Source organism: Cryptomeria japonica, chromosome 3 (genome assembly GCF_030272615.1).
Source record: "Cryptomeria japonica chromosome 3, Sugi_1.0, whole genome shotgun sequence".
Taxonomy (NCBI): Eukaryota; Viridiplantae; Streptophyta; class Pinopsida; order Cupressales; family Cupressaceae; genus Cryptomeria; species Cryptomeria japonica.
Genome location: NC_081407.1, coordinates 726955110 through 726964335, shown reverse-complemented (window position 1 = coordinate 726964335; position 9226 = coordinate 726955110). Strand labels below are relative to the sequence as shown.

The 9226-nt window shown below is 32.8% G+C and overlaps 1 long non-coding RNA gene across 1 annotated transcript; it reads left to right on the top strand.

The window, feature by feature from the left end:
• The first annotated feature begins 4814 nt into the window (after nt 1-4814).
• On the top strand, nt 4815-6548 carry LOC131064316 (uncharacterized). The gene is made up of 2 exons (XR_009111238.2): nt 4815-4978; nt 5664-6548. It is a non-coding gene; the product is annotated as an uncharacterized LOC131064316 (long non-coding RNA).
• Nucleotides 6549-9226: the final 2678 nt, after the last annotated feature.

The following is a 9226-nucleotide window of genomic DNA, read 5'->3' as shown; positions in this document are numbered from 1 at the left end:
CTATTAAACCGGTCACCTTACTTATTTGGTTGACTGTTCACACAACGGTCTCATCGCTTGGCTAAATACATAAAGATATTTAGCCTAGGACTTGGTGGTTGAAACAACAGACAAACTCCTCTAGTCCTAAACCTTTAGGGTCTTACTATACATTCCCCTAACTTGCATTTACCAAGTGGTCATGAGATTCCACTTCAGAAAAGATAAGTTAGGGTTCCATCTCTGCACTAAGCCTAAAATTAAGGGTTTCTAGACCAGTCAGAATAGAAAGAAGACATAACCAATACTCAGGTCACCAAGTGAACTCCAAACATAGGAAAGTAAGACATGATTCAATTTACCATCATTCCATGCCCATAGTTTTGATCAGGAAATCCGTACTGTACCGTACTATCTCAAAAAAACAAAATTACTCAAGAAATTCAGTACTTCTCATTCAATTCTCCACCAAAATAACATCCAATCACTTCTCCCCCCTTTCACCATGAAGGTTTCACATGCTTACATATACCCTTTCCAATTTCTCTAACCACCTTTTTAATGGTTATGACTGTTAGAACCAAAATGCAACTTCTCAGAGCAGTATCGCAAAAAGTTGTTGACAACATTTTTGACAATTTTGCAACTTTTGGCAATTTGCATCCCCCAAGCTTCAAACATGTTTAGGATCTATTCTAAAGTCATTTATTTGATAAAAAAATATGAAAACCACTTATGAAATCCTATTCTAAGGTCATATTGGTCTAATGAGACCCAAGGTTGTCTTAAGGTACCTTTGGGACTCTTAGCCTTACAAATTGGACCAAAAACATTATTAGGTGGATCCAAAGGATCAGCACCAAGATTACACCCTATTAACCTCTTACTACAACCTAGTTATCTTACAGAGTCTGAGATATGTCTTGGGTCCCATGCACCACTTATGGACATCCATATAATCTAAACATAGTGTAATTTTAATAAAGAAACCAATTGCTTGAATTATGTTCATGACCTGATTTTGTTCTTCTCCCCATTGGCCATAATAATGTCACAAATTGTGGGGGAAGGCTCTCAACAATTATTCTAAGAAATACCATTTTCCTTACAAAAAGTTATTGTAAAAAGTAACAAAACTTGTATTAAGGAAATTCCTATCCCAGACATAAGTCCAACATTGGATATGTTTCCTTCTATTACAATGACCACACATTTGCAACTGTAACTTCTTGTCCCAATTCTATCTATTTTCATATAATATTACGTGGCACAAGAGGGAATAAAATAAAAAATTGATTGTCCTTGGATGCTCCCTTATTTTCATCAGGTAGGCTCATGAATCGCCTTGAAAATATATGAAGCATAATCAAATTTAATGTTGACCTCTATATATTGAATGTGGTTTTCCATGTAAATGAGCTCTACAAGCACCCTTTGTTCACTATCCTTTCCCAAAACTTGACATAATGCATGGTAAGTTTTGACAAAATACTTTTCAAATGTACTGATTACAGACACCATCTTCTCATTAAATAGGACATCAATAGGTCAGTTCATAAATCCTTTTTTTGTAGTACATTTTGACATATCCCAGAGTTCCTTTATTCTTCTCATAGTCTTCTTTGAGTTCCTCAAAGTTAATTTGAATAAGATCTTCTTTTCTTAACATAAAGGTGTCTAAAATCCTCATCTTAGTTAGGGTAACTAGTGTTGCACCATCCCTTATCCTTATAACTTTGATAAGAGAGGAATATTACCTAGCTAAGACTCTAATAAATCTACATCCATGAATACATTGGGCACAATTAGTTTTCCCAAATCATAGAGAAAGACATTTAATACAGGGACTTCCCTATTTCTATTTCCATAAAAGTATCTGAACAAATTCCATCCTAAAATACGAATGTTTGCATTTAACACTATGCACAAGAATCTTTCCAACAATTTTTATTTGCAGTTAGAATCATATTTGACTTAGGTAAGCATATCAATAATGTCTTGGTGTATGGGTCTTTTCTTGCCAATAGAAACAAACACTTGGCTTCACTCACTCATTTTATAGTTTAGAAAGGACTAGGGTTTAATTACTAAAGTTCTATGATACATTTTAATTTTATGCAACAAACAAAACCACAACATAACTACAAAGCAATCTTCACACTTAAAAACATGAGTGTCAAATATTAAAGGACTTACTATTTTATTGTGGATGAAAAACCCTAGTTGTAGCCAAAAATTGCCTTTGATCACAAAGAACTCTGAAATTCCTTTTTTGCATGCATGCTGAATGAAATTGGAATGCTAAATTGCTATTTCTTTACCTTGAATGCACTTCTACTTTAGACTTGTCTGCAATTGATTCATATCATGCAAGTGATGGCTGAATTTTATAGTTGTGCATGCAATTTGAACCCAAGCCATTGAATTTGCAAGATTTGATATTGAGGATTGTGTCAACAATGTTTGACCTTACAAGTCACATTAACTTTTCATGGTGTCATACATGACCAGCCTTAAATCACACAAACTAAGCAACATATTAAGTCTAGAGAATATTAACACACTTTTAAGTCTAGAAGTGTATTCTTAGTGTGACCACGCACCTTAAACAACATATTGAATCTAGAAAATGTCAGTCAACTTTAAATGTTTAACACTTTTAATCATAGAAGTGTAAGCTTAATGTGTATGATTTAAGCTGCTCACTCATACACATCACCCTTTATTTTCTTCACCTATAATCCCATAGGTTGAATCAAGTTCCATGTAATTCCCTTGTGGGAGTGCAGGGTGTTCTTTCTTCATCAAATGACATGGTCTGAAATGACACGTGGCTTATCTTCGCATACTCACAATTTGAGTCACCTCCACATTGGATTCCGTATGAGACTGTGGGGATTGCTTTCTTTACTAAATTTGTTGGGTTCCATGACCATGTGGCACCATTCCACACATCTGTGAGCGTAACAATACTCTATATCATTTATCCTTGGGGTCCACAGAGTAACCCTTTAAACTTAGCGGTTTGGTTTTCTTTTACCCTGTTAGCCCATGGGCTCTACATCAACCTCATCCTGATTGATGTGAGACCATGGGGAAGCCGCTAGTCCTTAACTTTTAATGCCTTTTATTACTATTTTCGCATGCGCTCATGGTTTCCTCTAACCACATCCTTAAGCCCGCGGGAGTGTGGGGCAACTCCATTTTACCATAGTTGTCTCTTGTTCACGTCTCGCAATCCAACATTCCTTAACCATGATCAAAACAACTCAATGAGGGGGTGTGGGGTGCTCTAACCCTTAACTCTTAATGTCTTCCATTGTTGCCCTGCATGCCTGAAAGGGCCAAGGGGTGAGGAGCACTTTAAATGCTAAAGGAAATACAAGGCAACGGTCATTGATGGTCACCCCGCTTACCCGCAAGGGCTTAATATGCTTAAAACAAATGATTGTGGAGATGTAGGGAAAGGGCAAGATCTAAGTTATTGAATTTTTCAAATAGAAAAATACTTAAGAGATTCACAAGGCTTATAAAAGGACGATCATAAGATTAAGGCCAAGGGGCTAGTCAACAACATACTTAAATGCATGATAACATCTCTTAGGTGAGAGATCGCCAGCTATAGAAAGTCAACTCAAAATTATAAGATTGAGCCACAGGCAAAAGGGAAGACCCAAGGGCATAGAAAATTTTGAAATGAACAAGATTGAACAAACCAACAAACCCTAACAAAAGCGTAAGTCCTAACATTGATATCTATCCTTGTACTCATTTTATATTTGTTTTGTATCCTTTAAACCCCACAATGCCATTCTAGGTATGGGTGACTAGAAATGAGGCACCTTCTCTCTTTATCCTTAGAAACCTTCTTTTAACTTGTTCAACGTATATATTGATATTTCCCTTATATGGATAAGACTTCACCATCTCCCTTTATAGTTTTGATGTAAGTATGCTTGCAAGGCTATAAGTAATGCGTTGGATAGTTACAATACACTGACACAATCTCGAATGTCATGTAAATATAAACAAAAAGAAATGAATATATAGAAATTATGCAAAAGACTAAGAGAAACACCTTGATCATTCTAGTAGTAAAGATGAATCTTAGCAAAGATACGTAATACACAAAATTTACACATATAAAAGATTACATCACAATGACACAATCGTGATGAAGGAGAGGCATCTAATAAAGACACATTGAAAGCCACATAGCATTGACAAAACCTAAGAAAGACCAATAAAAATTTGGACAGCAACCAAAGCCTGTATGAAATTTGATCTCCCTCGTAATAATATAATTTGGATTGTGACTAATATATTGATAGGAGATCTGGGATCCATTTAACTTGTGGACTCAAAGGAAAGCATTTAGTAACAGAAATCGAAGCGATGCAAGAATAAGGTACGTACATGTCAAATCTACATAGTTAGGCTAACAACTCAAAACTCTCTTGTTATAGAATGATGCCCCTCGCACGTCATGTAGGCCCTACAAAAGCCTGTAGTTAATTATTATAATTGAAAGGCATGCCAAAAATATATTTCTAATGGAACATATATTACTAATTTTGCTGGTGATTGTTAGAGGCAGGTGGTAAATTATTGGAGTCTTTTATCCTTATAGAGTCCACAGATTGCAACTAGTTGATCTTTATCCACACCCTTTCTTTTCAACGATAGAAGACTTAAAGGTTAAGATTCGAGATTTGCCAAAGATTTTAAGAGATTTGAAAAGGAGATGTTTTGAGACGATGTAATATGTCTGGTCCCATCACATGCACTACAAAAGCTGTCGGTGTAAATCGAACTGACCGTCGAAAGCCACGTGGAATAAATAATGGAGAATTGTTATTCTAGATTTCTATATATACACGCCTTGTAGTGGCCATTACATTCATGGGAGGTGATAATCTCTTTGTCAAGATTTCAATCTTTTCCTTGGTGTTGGTACTTAGAAAGCTGAAGAAGAGGCCATGGATACCTTGTTCAGGAGGTAATCCTTTGTTATTATCATTATTATTATTTTACTAAGGTTGTTGATATGATTTCAGAATTCTGATTTTAGTAATTAATTTTTATTATAAAAGGTTGTTATTAATTATAGTTTCTTTCTTCTTTATTGACATTGAATAAATAAGTAGAGTATTTTAACACTTGCTGAAATAGCAGGTATAGCAGGTTGCATCTGGGAAAGTTTATTTTAATATTTCACAGTACTTTTGGTTATATTTTGTAGAACTTTATTACAATTTAAAGATTGTTTTTGATTGAAATTTTGTTGAAAATTTTCATAGTTTATAATAATATTAAATATCTTTGAATTTTATTTTTTTTATAATTAATGTATAATTTATGAGAGGCCATTCTTATGAATGGATAAATAGATGATATGAATATACTTTTTTTTAACATTTTTATTTTCATTGTGTAAATATTTTAAGTAATATTTTGTTTTAGTCTTCCTATCTTTGAATTTTCTGAATATAATTCTTTTCACCCAGTTTTTGAATATGTATAATATTATTTTATAAATTGATGGTATATACATTTATCCATTGATTACAAATGAAAAAAAAAATTCAAAAAATTATAATTTTTCAAACTGGATATCTCATATAAAAAAACTTACTGCTGTTCAAGTTTTTTATCTGTAATTTAATTCCTTTGACAATGTGCAGGGCCAGGCAGAGATGTTGAAAAAGTAACTGTTTCATTATTTGTTGGAGTCTTTACATTACTATCATATGAAAGAGGATTTTTAATTGCATTGCCTGTGAAAACCTCGAGGTTTTGTTGTGGGAGGATTGCCCTTTGCTTTGTTGTGGGAGGATTACCCTTTTATTGGATAGTTTAAATCTCACACACTAAGCTTTGACTTTTAGGTTTAAAAGTGTTAAATACTCAAAATTGACGGTCATTTTCTAGATTTAATATATTGCTTAGTGACTGACATCTTTGTTTACCCTCTATTTATTCTTCAATTCAAATCTGTTCAAGATATCATTAAATCTGATTTAATTTTTTCTATTAATTGTTTAGATAATTCGACTTAAAACATACTATAGATAGATTCTATTAAAAAATATGTGATTTCAAATGAACGAACAATCCTCTCACAACCGAACTTCAAAGTTTTCACAGACTAGGATTAAACATCCTCTTTCAAATGAATATACGTGGAGACTCCAAGAAATAATTTATGCAATGAAGATAGATATGAATCCAGTATAGAGAGTGAATTGGGCATCGCTGGACATGATGCAGTTGGACTTTCTGGAGTGCTCTGTTCATTTCCAATGAAATGGCAGTAATTGAATATGATTCGGGGATAGAGTGATGATCAGATTCTATACTGTGGAACATACATATGGGTATGCTATTTTTTATCTTCCACCCATCTAAATGGATTTACACTGTGTCCTTTTATTTTAATTAGATGACTGAAGGTTTTCTTTCTAAACTGAAAATGCAGATTCAGATAATCAGTAGAAACCATATAAGTAGTTAATTCTACATTTTGTTTGGGCTCGCCCGAAATAAAATTAAATTCAGACTTATATTTTCGTGCCTTCTTTATATATATATATAGTATCAATATATGATTGTTTTTTTACCACCAATTGGCGAAAAACAGATCTATGAGAGTTTGAAAAAAGAAAACAGAAAGAAAGATCGAATGCTTTCAACTCTCAACGGAATTTGTAAAAAGGAAAAAATGTTTGTAGAATTCTTTTATAACAATTGTTTGTATTTTTTATTTATTTATTTATTTTTTTGTTGATGAAGAAAACGATATGTGGATTGGACAAAGATTTCAAACAAAGTTTGTGCTTAGGAAATGACAAAATAAGAATATAGAGAGGGGAGAGGGGAGAGGGGAGAGGGGAGAGGGGAGAGGGGAGAAAATTTATTTTCATATAAAATATAATATTATGTAAATTTAAAAATATTTGATGATTATTAGTTTTTATAATAAATTAAAAAAAATTAATTTATCATATATGTGGATGATTATTATTTTTTATAGTAAATTAACAATATTAATTTATCACTTATGTCAATTACACTTGTTGTATAGGATAACTATATAATGGAAGTAGTAATTAGTATAACTTGTAGAAGTCAATTACATAATATATTTGTATTTGTTCAATATGTAAGGCATCTTAAGAATATGAACTTTTACAGGTGATAACTATTTTGTTGCTCTTCTTTTAGAATGCCATGTTAAATGTTCATTGTCATTGTTAATGAACATAATATTGAAAATCATTCTTAACAATAGATACTCATAGGGTTTTGATTATTGAAGTTTTATTTTGAATCATTGATGATGGTTTCATTACTATTTCCAAATTATCATTGCTACTAATGATTTGACTCTATTATTATTATTTCTTTATTACAAATATTTTATTAAAATCTTTAACAAAATCTATCCCATTCTCAAATGTTTTTTATATAAAATATCAAACAAGTAATTTTTTTTTTTGCAAAAGACCATTTTAAAGATAAATAATGAACAAAGAGTCTTAGCAATGTTTATGCCATTCTTAATATGCAATAATATTCAAGTACGGGGTTTCACATTCACATGATTTGCACTCATAACCTAGTAGAAGAAATTCTAATCCAAATAATCGAGTAGTACTACAAACATCTTAGTTAATTGTTGGGAAATAATCTAAGCTGAAATTTGATATTATATTATGCTAAAAGATCCACACTCCATTATTCTCAATTCATTTGGTGTCATAATAAATTGAATAAAGTTTTAATTTGGTACAATTGAGCAAATCTATGTAATATATACACATCTTAATTTTTGGTCAAAAAAGGGTAAATATTTCAAACTATGTCCAACCATTTAAAAAATATATATTGAAATATTGACATTAAATTATTGTGGCAACCTCTATGTATTTGAGGGTCATGGTGAAGTGGGAGCTGCAATGGTAGTTGAAGACAACAAAGCAGGGCTTTGGCATCAAAGGCTTGGACACGTGAGAAAGAAAGGGCTCAATTTTATGCTCACAAGGAATCAACTTCTGGGTCTCAAAGTTGTGGATCTAGGTTTTTGTGAACGTTTCCTTTATGGGAAGCAAAATTGGGTTAGCTACTTGAAGACTGGTAATGAGTAGAAGGGTACACCTTTGGAGCTAGTTCACTCAGATATCTTCAGACCTATTGAGGTAGCATCAGTTGGAGGAGCTAACTACTTTGTTACCTTTTTGGATGATTATACAAGGAAAGTTTGGATTTACATGCTTGCGAAGAAATCGAAGGTTTTTTCCAAATTTAAATCATTCAAATCTCTTGTTGAAAATCAGATTCGGCACAAGATTAAGTGTTTAAAAATAGATAATGGAGGAAAGTTTTGCACCTCAGAATTTAATTATTTTTGTGTTGATAACGGTATTCATAAAATTAAAATTCTTCCTTTTACACCTCAAGAAAATGGAGTTGCAGAGAGGTTAAATAGAATGATATTGGAGAAGGCAGGATATGTGCTTTCAAATTTAGGATTGGGCAAAGAATTTTGGGTCAAAACCTGCAATACAATAGTGTATTTGATTAACCAGAGCCCTTCATATCGATTGGATTTTGGTATTATGGATGAGGAATGGATGGGAAATAAGATTTATTACTCACACATTCGGGTATTTGGATGTGAAGCCTATGCATGTGTTCCAAAGGAAAAAAGGACCAAGTTGGATCCCAAATCTCAGAAATGTATCTTTGTGGGCTATGGCAAAGAATAGTTTGGCTTTCAATTATGGGATCCTATTAATTAGAAAATGATACAGAGTAGAGATGATGTTTTCAATGAGAAAACATTCTCAGCCCTACAAATCTCAACATTACATACTAAGGAATATGTGCCCAGTTTTGTATTTAAAAAAAAATTCACACAAAGGTTATGTGGCAATCAATTATAGATAGTGCCTTATGTCACTCCTTGTACATTGATCTTTGGTTTAGTTCCTCCATTTAAGTCACCAATTAATTCTGCAAACTTTTCACCTTCAACAACAAACAATGTCCATATTCTAGCAGTCGTGCACAGGAGATAGACAACTCGATGGCCTCTTTGAGGGAGTCTTCACACAGGATAAAAAGACAACCTGATGGCATCCTTGAGGAAGTATCCATGTTGGATAGACATGTTAGAATCAGAGATCACTAAAAGGGGAGGGTGAACCAGTGATCTACCAGAAGTTGAAACCATAAACTTATTCTG